General features: G+C 50.6%; 1 protein-coding gene across 2 annotated transcripts in view; it reads right to left on the bottom strand.

Annotated features, from left to right (window-relative positions):
* ADAMTS2 (ADAM metallopeptidase with thrombospondin type 1 motif 2) overlaps nucleotides 1-15,798 on the bottom strand; it is a 217,682-nt gene that overhangs the window by 127,003 nt on the left and 74,881 nt on the right. The gene's annotated exons all lie outside the window — the stretch shown is intronic.

Here is a 15,798-nt window from a genome sequence, read left to right as displayed (position 1 = left end):
TAACCTATCATTAACTCAATAAAAAATTAAAAAAAAAAAAGAATACAGACTTTACAAAAATAATTTAGAAAAGTCACTAAATAAGTAGACAACAACAACCCATGATAAGCAACAACAAAAAACCCTGGAGAAGGGGAAAACCTGATTTCCAGAGTTGCCACATTATAATATTCAAAATGTCCACTTTCCAGCAAAAACTTATGAGGTATATGCAAAGAAACAAGAAAGTATGGCCCACTCACAAGAAAAAAAGAAATTAAGAGAAACTTTCCTTGAAGAATCCCAGACATTGGACTTGCTAGACAAAACTTTAAATCAACCATCTTAAATACGCTCAAACAGCTAGCAGAAACCATGAACAAAGAGCTAAAGCCAAAGAGGAGAAAGATGCCTCACCCATTAGAGAATATCAATAAAGAAACAAATTATAAAAAAAGAATCAAAAGAAATTTTGAAACTGAAAAGTATAAAAACTGAAATGAGAAATTCACAAGCTGGGTTCAACAGCAGATTTGAACAAATCAGCAAACTTAAAGATAGATCAATTATCCAGTCTGAGGATCAGATGAAAACAGAATGAAAAAAAAAGAATAGAGCCTAAGAGACCTGTGGAAAACCATCAAGTGCACCAACACACACATAATGGGAGTCCCAGCAAGAGAGGAAAGAGAGAAAGGGCGTTAAAAAATATTTGAAGAAGTAATGCCCCAAAACTTCCCAAATTTGATAAAAGACATGAATCTATACATCCAAGGAGCTCAATGAACTCTAATTGGATAAACTCAAAGAGATACATACCAAGACACATTATAATCAAATTGCCGAAAAACAGAGATAAAGAGAGAATCTTGAAAGCAACAAGAGAGAAGCAACTCAACACTTACAAGGGATCTTCAATGAGATTAACAGCTGATTTCTCATCAGAAACTAGGGAGGTTTCTACACAGTGGGCTGAGATATTAAAGCACTGAAAGAAAAATATTGCCAAGCAAGAATTCTATATTCAGCAAAACTATTCTTCAAAAATGAAAGAAGAATTAAGACATTCCCAGATAAATAAAAACTGAGGAATTTTGTTGCTAGTTGACTTGCCATCTAAGAAATGCTAAAGTCCTTCAGATTGAAATAAAAGGACACTAGACAGTAACTCAAAGCTATATGAAGAAACAAAGAACACCAGGAAAGGTAACTACATATTCTTGGTTCATAGCTCCTCTTTTTTTCCATATGATCTAATAGAAAAATGCATAAAACAATAATTATTAATCTATACTAATGGGTATGCATTGTATGAAGATGTAATCTGTGACAATAACATCATGAAAGGTGGGAAGAGACTGAGATATATAAGGGCAGAGTTTTGTATACTATTGGAACTAAATTAATATTCATTCAAACTAGATGTTTTTATGTTTAAAATAATAATTATAATCCCCAGAGTAACCTCTAAGAAAGCGACTTAAAAATATACAGTTAAAGAAACAAGAAAAGAATCAAAATAATACACTAGAAAAAAATCAAACACAAAAGAAGGTAGTATGCAAGAAATTGAGAAACAAATAAGATATGACATATAGAAAACAAACATCAAATGGAAGAAGTATGTCCTTCCTTATCAGTAATTACTTTAAATGTAAATGGATTAAATTTTTCTATAAAAAGGCAGAGATCAGTAGACTCGATTAAAAAAAATGATCCAACTATATGCTGTCTACAAGAGACCCAATTTAGATCCAAATACACAAATAGGTTAAAAGTGAAAGGATGGGAAAAAAATTTCCAAGCAAATAGTAAGCAAAAGAGATCTAGGGTGGCTACACTAATATCAGACAAAATAGACTTTAAGTCAAAAAACACTATAACAATGAGGAACGTTCTATATTGATGAAAGGGCCAATCCACCAAGATATAACAATTATAAATATATATGCATCTAACCACAGAGTCCCAAAATATATGAAGCAAAAACTGACAGAATTGAAGGAAGAAACAGACGGTTCTACAATAATAGTTGGAGACTTCAATACTCCATTTCCAATAATGGATAGAACAAGTAGCCAGAAAATCAATAAGGAAACAGAGGACTTGAAAAACACTATAAACCAACTAGACCTAACAGACATATACAGAACCACACCCACCCCCCCAACAACAGCAGAACATGTCAGGCCACAAAACAAGTCTCAATAAAGTTTGAAAGACTGAAATCAAACGAAGTGTCTTCTCCAAACACAGTGGAATAAAACTAGAAATCAATAACAGAAGAAAAATTAGAAAATTCACAAATATGTGGAAATTAAGTAAAACACTCTTAACCATTGGTTCAAAGAAGAAATTGCAAGGGGAATTAGAAAATGTCTTGAGAGAAATGAAAATTAAAATAAAACATACCCAAAACTATGGAAGGCAGCAAAAGCAGTGCTCTAAGGAAATTTATAGCCATGAACTCCTAGATTTAAAAAGAAGAAAGATCTCAAATCAGCAACCTAACTTACAACTTCAGGAACTAGAAGAAGAGCAAACTAAACCTAAAGCTGGCAGAATAAAATAAATAATACAAATTAGAGTGGAGACAAATGAAATAGAGAATAGAAAAACAATAGAGAGAATCAACAAAACCAAAAGTTGGTTCTTTGAAAAGATCAATACAATTGACATTTAGCTAGACTAACCAAGACAAAAAGAGAGAAGGCTCAAATTACCAAAACCAGAAACAAAAGTGAGGACACTACTATTGACCTTATAGAGATAAAAAGAACTATAAAAGAATACTACGAACTGTATACTAACGAATTAGACAATCTAGATGAAGTGAAAAGTTCCTGGAAACACAAAAAACTACCAAAATTGACTCAAAGATTAATAGAAAATTTGAAAGACCTATAACAAGGTCTTTCAAGTAAAGAGACCGAACCAGAAATCAAAAATCCCAAAAAAGAAAAGCCCAGGACCAGATTGCTTCCCTGGTGAATTCTACCAACCATTCAAAGAAGAATTAAAACCAGTCCTTCTCAAACATTTCCAAAAAGCAGAAGAGGGAAAACTTGTAGCTCATTCTATGAAGCCAGCTTTACCCAGAAACCAAAATGCCAAAGCCAGACAGACATCATAAGAAAAGAAACTGCAGACCAATATTCATTATGAATGTAGACACAAAAATCCTCAACAATATACTAGCAAACTGAACTCAACCACTTATTAAAAGCATTACAGGGGCCGGCCCTGTGGCCTAGTGGTTAAGTTCAGCGTGCTCCACTTTGGAGGCCCAGGTTCAGTTCCCGGGCGCAGACCTACACCACTCATCAGCAGCCACGATGTGGCAGCGACCCACATACAAAAGAGAGGGAGATGGGCACAGATGTTAGCTCAGGGCGAGTCTTCCTCAGCAAAAAAAAAAGGATTATATACCATGACCAAGTGAGATTTACTCCAGGAATGCAAGGGTGGTTCAAAATAAGAAAATCAATCAATGTAATACACCACATTCACAGAATGGAGGAAAATAAACCACATGATCGTCCCAATTGATGAAAAGAAAGCATTTGGCAAAATCTAATACCCTTCATGATAAAAACACAACAGACTAGGAACAGACGGGCACTTCCTCAACATGATAAAAGGCATCTGTGACAAACCCACAGCAAATATCATTCTCAGTGACAAAAGGCTGGAAGCTTCCCCTCTTAGAGAAGGAACAGACAAGAAGGCCCACTTTTGGCACTGCTGTTCAACATGATTCTCGAAGTTCTAGCCAGAGCAATTAGGCAAGAAAAAGAAATAAAAGGCATCCAAGCCGGAAAGGAAGTAAAACTTCCCAAGGGGAAATGGGGACTGAGGGCTAACAAGCACAAGGCTGCTGTCTGCAGTGATGAAAACAGTCACAAGCTGACTGTGATGATGGTTGCACAACTCTGCAACTATACTAAAAACCATGAAATTGTGCACTTAGAATGGGTGAAGTACAGCTATGAATTATATCTCAATAAACCTATCGTAAGAAAAAAATAAAAGAATAACCTTGACCCCTGACTTCTCAGGGCCATTCCTATCAGGCCCTGACCCCACGTGAATCTTGGTAGTGACCCGCCCACACTTTAAGCATCAGCTAACGGGGCCTCTTGGTCCTGCTTTGTGGCTGTCCAGTGTCGCACAGCACCAGGCCCTGGGAGGCCACCCGGTTAGCTGTGTTTTCACCAAGCAGGGAGGGGGTCCTCCTGGGGAGAGACTGCGCTCGCTCCCTTGCCGCACTCCCTCACAGACACGGCCTCTGTTTGTATTCTTACAGCCACACAGTCAGCTCACGGGCACCTTCCATTCAGCCCTCACAGGTGGCTTCTGCCAGTGGGGCCCCGGCTGACTGCACAGGAGAGACACAGAGATGTCCAGGTTCCCCGGGAGGACAAGCAAAGACCTCATCACCTTGTCCTTTGGTTCCTCCCTCACAGGGGCTCAGGAAGCTCCTAAAGCTAGTGTAGCAGAAAGAGCCCGTGTCCTGCATGAGACAGGCCTGGGTTCAAGTCCCAGCTCCTCCAGTTTCTAACCGTGCCATCTCTGAGCCTTCCATTTCCATCCCATAAGTGGACGTCTTGCCATCTCTCCTGGCCCCAGTGAGATGATGTATGTGACAATGACATCCACGTGAGCCTGGAAGTAAAGCTGTGAAAAGGCTCACGTGGCAGCAAGAGTGGGAGTTTGTACCCCAGAAAAGCCTCGGGAAGTGTATTTCTGCCAATGAGGGATCCACATTAACACAAACCCAAGGTGGAAATTATTCTCCAGCCAAGAGAAGCAGAACCCAAACCCCCTCCACCGTCTCCCCAGTTTCTCAATAAAACGTACAGGCTGGGGCCTGAGAGCACGGAGTCCTCGACGGGAGACAGAAGCCAGCAGGCCCCCGGGAGAAGCTGGTCCTGCTCACGAGGAGCCAGCAGCAGGCCTCTGTGTCTGCTCAGGAGCCCTGGGGACAGAGTGCAGCGCTCACAGGGAGCTGGACACAGTACACTCATGGACCTAGAAATGTTCTGGGGATGGTGACCAGCCCTGACCCTCCTGGGGAGGGGACATCATGCTTAGGACCCATTGGAAACAGCCTGGCACTTTCCTCAAAAGGTTCAACATAGATTACCCTATGACCCAGCAATTCTCCTCCTAGCTATGTACCCGAGAATAATAAAAAGACACCACACACGAAAATACATTCACGCCTGCTCCCAGACAAGAGGACGGCTGGGGCCCGGGGCCCAGAAGCAGGGCTGGGACCAAGGCTGGGCTCCTGCCCAGAGTCAGGCTGCCGTTCTCACTGAGTCACCTTAGTCATCCCCAGTGATATCACCTTGTCACCTCCCCAGGGGAGGTGAATGGCCCCTCCCAGTGCTGTTTAAGAAGAGGCAGGGCTCATAAAAGAGGTGCACAGGCTGGATTCGGCCTATGCATGTTTCATACAGTCCACATCATATTTTTCTTAATGCAGGAATTTCTTGTGACATTACAAATTCCTGACTTCTCTTGAAAAACATAAAGATCTGGCAACACTGACCCTGCATCCTCGTAACAGCAACAACCATCAGAACAGAGAGGTTTTCTGCTTCGTGGATTTCGGATCTTACTTTGCATTATCTTCTCCCTTCCACTTCCTTTGGGTAATTTTGCTTTTTTCTATCTTCTTAAACTGGAAATTCATTTCTTTAATTTACAGTCTTTTTCTTTTCCAGTATAAATTTCCATCCAAGTTTTGATACTTAGTGGTTTTATTAGGACTCAGTTTTAAGTATTTTTAAGTATTTTAAGTATTTAAGTTGCACTATTATTTCTTCTTGGACCCATGAATCACTTGAAAGTTTTTTTAATTTCCAAATAATGGGGATTTTTATTTTGAGGAGGTATTAATTTCTAGCTTAAAGGCACAATGGTGAGGGAACAGGCCCTCATTGTAACTATCCTTCTAATATTTGTGAGACTTGCAGCTAATTGATCACTTTCTCTAAGAGCAGCACATGGACTTGAGAGGAATGAGGGACCTTTGCTTGTCAGATGCAAAACTTACCTCCATCCATTAGCTCAGGCTCATTATTTGTGTTATTCTTCCTTGTCTTTGCTGACTTTTTGTCTATTTAATCCAACACTAATTGGAAAAAATGGCCGAAATCTCCCCAGATGATGATAGATTTGTCAGCTTCTCCCTTTTTCTAACAAAGTTCACAGCCAATGTGTGGAGGCTGCTCTGTTGAGGGAGCTGCTCTGTCATCTGGGGAAATGAACCCGTCTCATCAGACGATGCCCTGGCCTTCCCTGGCAAGGCCTGGCGCCTGCTGCGCTGGGACCCACACACGGACAGCGTCTTGCCTTTGGCCCCCTGATGTTTCTGTCCCCCTTCTCTTTCCCCTTTACACTTCGGTCATGCCTCTGGTGATGGCACACGGCTGGATTCTAGATTTGGGTTTTGTTTGGTTTATCTACTATGATAACATCTCTTTGAACTCATGAGTTTAATCCATTTACATTTACTCTCACTATTGATCAATTCGGCCTTGTCTCTCCCATCTTAATCTATTGTTTCAATTGTCCTCAGTTTTTGGTTTCCCTTTTCTCTTTCTAACCTTTCTGATAAACAACGGCATCCCCTTTCTCTAACACATCCTCTCCTGGCTGTGCTGGCAGCCTGGCCCCAGCTGCAGCCCACGGACATGTGTCCACTGGTGGACACACAGACATGACTCCACACCAGTTCCAATCTGCATATCAGCACCAGTCCCGTCTCCACAGGCTTCTCACGGCTGTTACTTTCTCTTTGGGGATGGGGGTGGGGGTGGAGGTTTGTGTTGCTGTTTCTCAGAATCCACGTTTCCCAGTTTGGAGCTTCTCCAGAGTTGGTTGGCACCCCTGTCAACAAGCCATCTTGGGGGAACCTCAAGTGCCTCTTCGGTGTCAACACTGAGCTCATTTCCGGAGCGTGGAGGAGGCCACCCCTTCAAATGAAGCACGTGCTGGATTGTTTTCTAACCACAGTCTCCACTGTCCTCCACTGTGTTACACACCTGGGCTTCACGAATGCACGTTGCTCCCTGTTGCAGGCACGTGAGATGCAGCCCCTGTCATGGAGAGACACGGGCGCCCAGCACACTGACCCCAGGCCCACCTCCATATCAGGACAGGAGCAGGTGTGTGAGATGCAGCTGTGCCCTGATCCCAGCCCCAGCAGGGCCTTCCTTCTGCCACTGACCACTACTTCAGTTTCTAGCGGTAGTAATATTGGTACAATTCAGTGTTAGTATTATTTTATGTCGATGTCAGCGGGCACCCAATGCTCCCAGGCAGAGGCTCCCTGGGACCACACACCCTCCCTTGCAGTCCTTCTGAGGACTGGCCCAGAAAGTGTAGGTAACAGGGCCTTAAACTAAATGTTTTCTGAAGAAATGAATAAGGCCCCTTTATCCCCTTTTCTGGAGGTGACCTAGAACCAATTAGAAGTGGCCATGGTCATAGAAAAGTCAGGAGAAGGAGCCAGGAGGCTGGTCCACTGCCCCTGCCCGGTCTGAAGAGTGGTCAGTGGCACAGGCGTGCGGTTCTGGAAGATGCAGCACGGCCCGGCAGAGCTGCGGGGCAGAGAAGGACCTCAGACACCCAGTGAGGGATGAGATGGAGCCAGCATGGCCATGAAGGGAGAAAACCAGTCAACGCGCCCACATGGGTGAACCATGGGCCTGCACACTAGCAAGATAGGTTATTTTAAAAGAGCAAGGGTAAAGCCAGGCCCAAAAGGCCACAGATTGTGTGATTCCCTTTATATGAAGTGTCTAGAACATGCAGACCCGTAGAGACAGGAGGTAGATTAATGGTTGCCAGTGGCTGCGGAGACAGGGAATGGGGAGTGACTGCTGGTGGGTACGGGGTTTCTGTCTGGGGGGATGAAAATATTCTGGAACTAATTGGTACCGATGGTTGTACAACACTGTGAATATTCTAAAAACCAGTACATCTAAAAACCATATACATTTTTAAGTGGTTAAAATGGTGGATCTTGTATGAATTATAAGTCAAAAAAAAAGAAAAAAAAGGCCAGTGGCAGCAATTCAAATGCTTATAGGAGCCCAGGGGAGGCAGAAATCAGTGATGCCAGCTGAGGGTTGCAAATTAAGCCCTTCAGAATACTCCCTAAGCCACGAGGTCACCAACACTCTCCCCCTCCCTGGAGCGCCCTCTCTGCCTGGCTGTCCTTCGTCAGCTTGTGATAGCACCAGAGTCGCAGAGAAATCCTTTGGCTAAAAGAAAGACTACAGGGCACAATGATGAAGGGTCCAGAGCCCCAAACTCTGGGCCAGAGAATCACTGGATATGGTGGGGACTGGAAAAGGAGAGCATGTCCCCTACCCAGGGCCCCTGGGCACATATCCACTGGGACCCTGAGGGAGAGTAGTGCAGCCCCGGTGCTGTCAGGGGTCCTGATTTCTCAGGGGAAGCTGGAAGTCTTCTTACATGTTAGCTCCATTCGTTTGAGTTGTTTTTCAACACCATGTGAGAAAAACACCATGTCATGGCGTCCAACAAGGCCCGTGGCGGCAGCCCTCCGCTTCCACCAGCTCTGGAAGACCCCCGGGGCCAGGCGGGCTCCCATGAGAGCTTCCACCCCCCATCTTTCAGGACTGCCCAGACCACCGTCTCCAGGTGGTAGAGCAGGTAAAGTCGATGACCCCTCCGGGGTGCCCCCAGGCCCTCACTGCCCCCTCTACTTCAGGAGCCATTGCCCTGTGCTGTGCCTGCTTCTCACATCTGACCTGGCAAGGCAAGAGAGCAAATGGGTCGGTCCACGACTGTCCCACCCTGAGCCCACCTGAGCCCGGCATGGGACAGCAGCCCAGCAGCTGTCTGCCAAATAAATGCAGGTGGGCAGCAGCTGGGGGCAGGAGCTGGAGGTGGGCTGGCACACAAACCCCAGGAGTTCTTTAAGGAAGCCTTTCTCTTCCCCATCACCTGGGCCCAGCAGCCCGCAGAAGAGTGAAGGGGCAGCTTCAGTGCCTGTGGGCCATGTCCCCTCAGAGGGACAGTGCAGGTGCTGGGATGGGAGAAGTCGCGGAGACCCCAGGTGGGGCTTTCCCCTCCGCTAACGACAACACGTTATTCCTTAGAATGCGCCAGGGCCACACTGGGCTCTTCACAGGTTTGATGGGGTCCAATCCACCCCATAGCCCTACCAAGTACAAACCCCTTTTCTCCATTTTTCTGATGAGGAAACAAGCACAGAGAGGTGGAAGCAGAAGCCAGGATTTAAACCAGGTAGCAGAAGCTCAGAGTCTTTGCTTTGAGCCAGCGTGACCTGCCCTCATCCCCGGAGCCCGGGGGCAGCCACTCGGCCTTGAGGCCTGGCGAGAGCAGCCCTGCTCTGATGAGCTTCCTGGAGCTCACCTGCCCAGAGCAATGGTCAGCTGCCCATGCCCTGGGCCTCTCCAGGGTGTCAGCAGCACTTGTCATTGTTTGTCCCCTTGTCTGCCTCTCCCTCCACCCAGACCTCCTCGGAGCAGAGACCAGATCATGCATGCTCAATGCCCAGCACAGGGCCAGCTCAGGGGCACTTGCAAACACCAGCTGGATGGATGGATGGATGGAGGAATGGATGGAGGGATGGAGGGAGGGATGGAGGGATGGATAGATGGATGGAGGGATGGATGGACAGAGGGATGGACGGAGGGATGGACGGAGGAATGGATGGAGGGATGGATGGATGGAGGGATGGAGGGATGGATGGAGGGATGGATAGTTGGATGGATGGATGAAGGGATGGATGGAGGGATGGATGGAGGGATGGAGGGATGGATGGAGGGATGGAGGGATGGATGGAGGGATGGATGGAGGGATGGAGGGATGGATGGAGGAATTGATGGAGGGATGGATGGATGGAGGGATGGAGGGATGGATGGAGGGATGGATAGATGGATGGATGGATGGAGGGATGGATGGAGGGATGGATGGAGGGATGGAGGGATGGATGGAGGGATGGATGGAGGGAGGGATGGAGGGAGGGAGGGATAGAGGGAGGTATAAGTGAGTGAGTAAATGAATGAATGGATGAGTGAATCAATAAATGAATGAGTGAATGAATGAGTGAATGAATGAATGGATGGACGAGTGAACAAATGGACTCTGACACTGGAAAGTGAATCCTTCGTGTCCATGGCAACTGAGTCAGGCAACAAAGTCAGGGACAGGGTGGTGGCAGTGCTGTTTCTAGGCATTTTAGGGGCGAAATTGGTCAGGCTTGTCCACAGATCAGCTCTGGAGGTGAGAAAGGAGCTGAAGATAACAGCCCAGGACATCTTCCCTCGGGGATCAGCAATGCCCAGACCAGTCACTGAAGCAGGGCAGAAGGAGCCCATCAGGGAGGAGGAGATTCAAACTTGAATTCAGCTAGTATGCACCCAGTCTACACCAGGCCTGAAGGCCCCTCTCTCCCTGAATTTGGGATCCACTGTAACTCAGAGCAACCAGGCAGGCCACCTCCAGAGCCTGAGGAGGGAGCAGGGGGACTGCTCCGCGGCTCAGAATCGGGCCTTGGATTTGGGCCTGGGGGTGTGTGACTCGAGACCAGAGCACCACGGCCCTCCCAGTGAAAACTTCCAGGAGGGAGTCTGGGCTGTGGGCCTGAAGCTGGGGAAGGGGCAGAGCTGGGGCAGCCTCTGCACCTGAGAGTGGTCTGGATTTAGACCAGCTTATCCCCCATCTCACCGCTGTCCCTCCACTGTGAGGTCAGACCCTTCCCACTGTGCGCCTCAGGATCCCCCTACCTCTATCCTCTCTCCTGAGAGCCAGTCGGGGCCTGGCTCAGAAGGGAATCGGCAAAGCCCTGAGACAGGGCCGCCTCCCAAAACCATGGGACTGGGGTCCAACCCAGCTCCTTTCAAGGGGCAGCAGGTGGGAGAACCACCGTGTTCCCCCGGAGTTGGCCCTTGGCCGCTGCTGGAGCCACACATGATGTAAACACTGACTACACAGAGGCCCGACTCTCTCTCTCCTGTCATCGGCATTCACAGGGAGCAGGTGGCTCTGCAGGAGCAGGTGTGGGGCCAGGCTGCCAGGGCCTGGGTGCAGAGTGCAACCATGGAAGGCGTGGGCACACTCACCCTCCACCCGCCAGGCCACCAGCCCCAGCGAGCCCCTTTGCACAGACACTGCCAGCCTGAGAACTGGCTCCTATCCCACCAGCCAATCTGGCGGGCCCTGGGGGCTGCCTGCACCCCCACACGTAAGCTTTGGCAAGTCACCCAGCAGCTCCCCTTGCAGTGCTCTCCCTGAGCACTGTGGAAAGTGCTCTCTGAGCCTGCCCTTCCCCCAGAAGACTTGGACGGTCTTGTTCTGCCCTCAGAGGACTGCAGCCCTGGGCCCCTTCAGTGAGAGCACACCTACCTCTCACCCAGGCAAGCAGCCAGCTCGGCCCAGGGCACAGTGAGCCCCTAGGTCGCAGCTTGTCTGCTCTTGTGACCCCTCGCTAGAGCCATATGTGCCAAAAGGGGAAGTGTCCTGGGACCCACTGACAAGGACCACAGTTGTCAGGGCCGCCCATGGAGCTCTACGAGCCTGAGGCCACCACCAAGGCCCGGGGAGTACTTCCAAGGCTCGTCCAGAGACAGGCCAGACACTGGTGTCCTGGCACTCAGGCCAGGGAAACTCTTCAGGGTCCCACGGTTCATTCCATGAAGATGTTGATGTGTCTGTTCTGTGCACATGTGTGCGCGCATACATGTGTGTGCATACATGCACGTGTGTGCACACGAGTGCATGAGAGAGACAGAATGAGTTTGTGTTTGTGTAACTATCCTCCAGAGGTCATCTTTGTTCTGGAGCCTTTCTCCATTGCCTCCTAGGGCAGGCGAGGACGGAGTGAGTGGGTGGGCCAGAAGGGAAACAGTGGGGACAGGGGCTGCACGCCCCGCCTGGAAGAAGCCTGGCGCCCCACTTAGTACTGCCCGCAGGAGCAGGCCCAGGAGCACCAGGCCTTCTGATCTGAGAAACTGAAAATCGAGATTTTAATGCTAAGCCTCCTGACTTCCAAGTGTGTACTCACAGTTCTGAAGACACGGCATGAGTCAAATAAAACGTGTGGGGGTGACAGCAGCGACAGAGCCCATGAGCTGCCGGCTGAGGCTTGGCTCTAGCCCAAAGCCCCCAACGTCACAAACAGGGAAAAGGAGAACAGGCCAGAGCAGGACTGGCAAACCAGGGCCATGCTGAGACCCTGGCCCCCTCACCCCCCACCCCCAGGCCACCACAGTCCTTGGGGAGCACCCACACATTCTAGGCACCAAGGACCAAGAGAGGGGACTCAAGGCCTGGCCCCTGAGGTCTGTCACCAAGGGCCCAAGCTGAATTTACTGAGGTGGGTCAAGGTGGGTCCTGCAGGGCTGGCCTCTTCTAGGCGTGTGAAGACCCTATGCCCCTCCCAGTCCAAGGTCCCAGGACAAGGACAAGCCCCCTTCTGTCCTACTGTTGACAAAGGCCAAGAATCTAAGTAGATCCTGGGACGTCACCCAGAACAAAGGAGCTCGGTCATCTGATCAGAATCTTCCTACACCTACACTTGACCATTTGCTCCCCAGGTTGCAGGGACTCCAAGGACAGATGAGCTGAAGCAGAGCCTCAGGCCCCTGGAACTTGAGTCCAGAAGAGACAATCACAGGGTCTGTCCACCCCAGAGCTGTCCGGCCCGGCAAGCGGGGTGGGGCCGCCCAGTGCTTTGTGGGCAGAGGGCACCTCCTGGAGCCTGAAGGCTGATCCCACCACAGGGCCACCCTGCCCAGGCTCTGTCTGGAGGCCTGGAGGGAGCACCCTCTTCCCGCTAGTGCTCTGCAGATTGGCATCCCCACCGCCTCCAAGAAAACCCATGACTGCAGAGCTCCACTCACAGAGTTGGAGCTGCTGGAAAGGTCTCTTGCGACGTTTCCCAGATGAAATAAAGATCCCTCTCAAGTGACTTTCGCCTCCAAGGCAGCGCCGGCCACACAGAGAGCTGTGTGGAATGCCGTGGCCTCGGGTGCCCAGCCACTGGAGTCACCCCGTGACCCCTCGCCCCTGCCGCCAAAGGCCTGCTTGGCCCACACACAGTGTTTGAAAATTCTGAATTAGCTGCCAACATTTGAAAACGAAGAGGTTTTACATAAAATCGCAATTTTCTGCTTCCCTTGAGAAATCGGAAGCTCTCCTGCAGCTGTCCCACGCTGGCCTGCACCGCATCCACGTGGGCATCCGAGACGCCAGCAGAGATGGGCCCTCTGTGGACACCTGACTCCCAAGCTCTGGGCAAGGTTGCAAGGACATGAGCTCTTGTCTTTGGGGGCTCTGACCTGTCGGGGGCTCCCTGTCGCTGCCCATCCAGCTCTGTGCCTCTTGAGTCTGGCCACTGGGCACAGGCCCCCAAGCCTTCTGCATATGCTTCAGCCTGCAGTTGCCCCCAACTGTGGCTCTGGGTTTGGTGGGTGGGGTTGAGCAGGCCATCACTCCCCTGTCCCTAACTTGAGCCCCCTGGGCCTTTCAACCCCAACGACCTGTACTGAGCCGCAGTCAACTCGACCCCAAGTCCCACTCCCCACAGTTCACTGGGGGCTCACCCCTGTGGTCTGGGAATCTCAGGGTGGCCCTTGGTCCTTCGCCCTGTGGGACATCACCTGGCCAGACTGGCCTGGTGCCCCAGCTCTTTGTTCTCCTGACTTCATCACCTGCCCAGCCCACTTGTCCCCAAGGACAGTCTCCCCCAGCCCACGGCAGCTGAGCTGTAAGGTCAGGGCGGAGCCGGGAGGCTGAGTCTGTCTGGTTCCCTAGGGTCCTGGAGCTGGCCCAGTGCCGGGCCCTGCGTGGGCCATCAATAAATATCTGTCGAATGAATTAAGTAAACAAGGGATATGGTTTCCATGGGGCACTTTATGTTCAGAGACAGAGCTTGGTGAATGGGAGGCAGTGCGTGCCGCCTTCCCCTGCGCAGTGTCCTGCTGCCCCAGCACAGCTCCCCATGTCACCAGTCAAGGCCCACGACCACTGGACAGCCCAGGGGCCTGTGGCCCCAGCAACATCCCACCTGCAGAAACCCAAAAGTCACAGCCAGGAGTGTAAAAGCGGCTGCCACAATAAACGTGGGCTCCGGCGGTGAGCCTCAGATGCCTGCCAGGAGCCTCTTCTCCAGGAACAAGGACCGTGTGGCCAGGCTTCCTGGGCAGCTGCACTCATTCTTCCTTTCCATGGATGTTTAAGCACCAACTGTGTGCCAGGCACTCCCCCAATGCCGGGAATTCCACGGCAAGCAGAGGGCTCTCCCCACGGCCAGTGTGCTGAATGAGCCGAGACATGTCCTCGCCCCCGCACCAGCCCTGTTTCTGCATCCAGTCAGTGGACAGCCAGCCTTCGGGTGGGCTCTAAGATAGCTGGGCCTCTCAGCCCAGGTTCTGGGGTGGATGAGAGGCGCTGCACGGGCCAGCAGCCTGGGTCCAGCCTGCTCCTCCCTGCCGCACGCGGGTCAATGGCCTGGCTTCAACTGCAGCTCTGCAACTTACCAGCTGGGCAACCGTTGGTGCCTTGGTTTCCTCATCTGTAATGTGGGCACAATGACAGCACCACTGAAGCCCAGGGCTGGTGACAAGAATCCACAAGATGACGTGCCTCCAGCGCTCTGGAGAACGCCACACATGTGAGCGCCCGACCAAGGCGGGCATCTCCTCTCCCTGGCTCATTGCGGCCCCCACGGCAGTGCTCCTGGGCTTCGCTTCGCTGCCTGCTTGCAGGCTGCCCAGCACATTAAATGACACGTGGATGCAGAGTGCCCGTCCTCACGCAGGTCCTCCACCAAAGCGCGTGTCCCCCGACCAGCGACACAGCTCCAGGGCAGGTGAATCACCTGCAGGCTGGGCCACAGAAAGACCGGCTTTTGTGCAACGAAAACTAACAAGACTGAGAAGGAGAAAGGAACTACAGCCTGGGGAGCAGGGTTGTAGCAAGCACAACAGAAAGTCGATATCTAAACAGACGAAGGGCTTATCCTGATATAGAAGACCCCGGGGGGAGGAACCGGCAAAGGACTTAAACGAGAAGAGGAGACAGACACAGTCATCAGACGCAGGCAGAGCATCCCTCCTCCCCGGCAGCCAAAGAGGCACAAGTTACAGCCCAGGGCAGCCCTGCCTCAGCGCGGGGCCAGCAGCCCGTCAGCCGGTAAAGGCCCGGGCTGGGGGGATTCGGAGACCTGGAGCCTCCATGGGAAACCGGTCTGGCTCTGCCCCCAGAACCGTGAGTCTGTCGTGTGCTTGGCTCCATAATTATTTCAGTCACTGGGCAAGTACTCCCTGCCGGCTGCTAAGGGCCAGGGCTTGAGGGCGTCTGAGCTGGTTCCGGCCCGCGGCCCACAGGGTCAGCAATAGGCACCCATTCACAGGAAAAGAACGCAAGCCCCTGCCAGGAGGTCCCCAAACCCAAGTTCCAAGAGAGGTTGCACTAGGGGCAGGGCTGTTACCACCATCCGGGCAGTGGCTGTGCAAGCAGCTGACCAGCACTGCCTCTGGCCCAGCTGGGTAGACAGCAGGCTTCTGCCCAGAAGGCCTCGGAAGCAGGCACACAGCCCACCATGCCTGCTCTCACAAGCTTCCATCCACCCTGCCAGGTCTGGGCCCTCCCCAAAGTGACAGACTGGGGAAGCGGGACCTGGCCTGCCAAAGAGGCAAGGGCACATGAATGTCCACAGGGACCCTGGACCTCACACCATGCCCAGCCACCCTGGCCCACAGAGCAGGGCCTCTGTCTCCGAGGCAAGAGGAGCTGCAAGCACACCCC

The sequence above is a fragment of the Equus caballus genome, chromosome 14, assembly GCF_041296265.1.
Source record: "Equus caballus isolate H_3958 breed thoroughbred chromosome 14, TB-T2T, whole genome shotgun sequence".
NCBI classification, from domain to species: domain Eukaryota; kingdom Metazoa; phylum Chordata; class Mammalia; order Perissodactyla; family Equidae; genus Equus; species Equus caballus.
The sequence above is the reverse complement of the archived record's forward strand: the minus strand, read 5'-3'. Positions and strand labels throughout refer to the sequence as shown.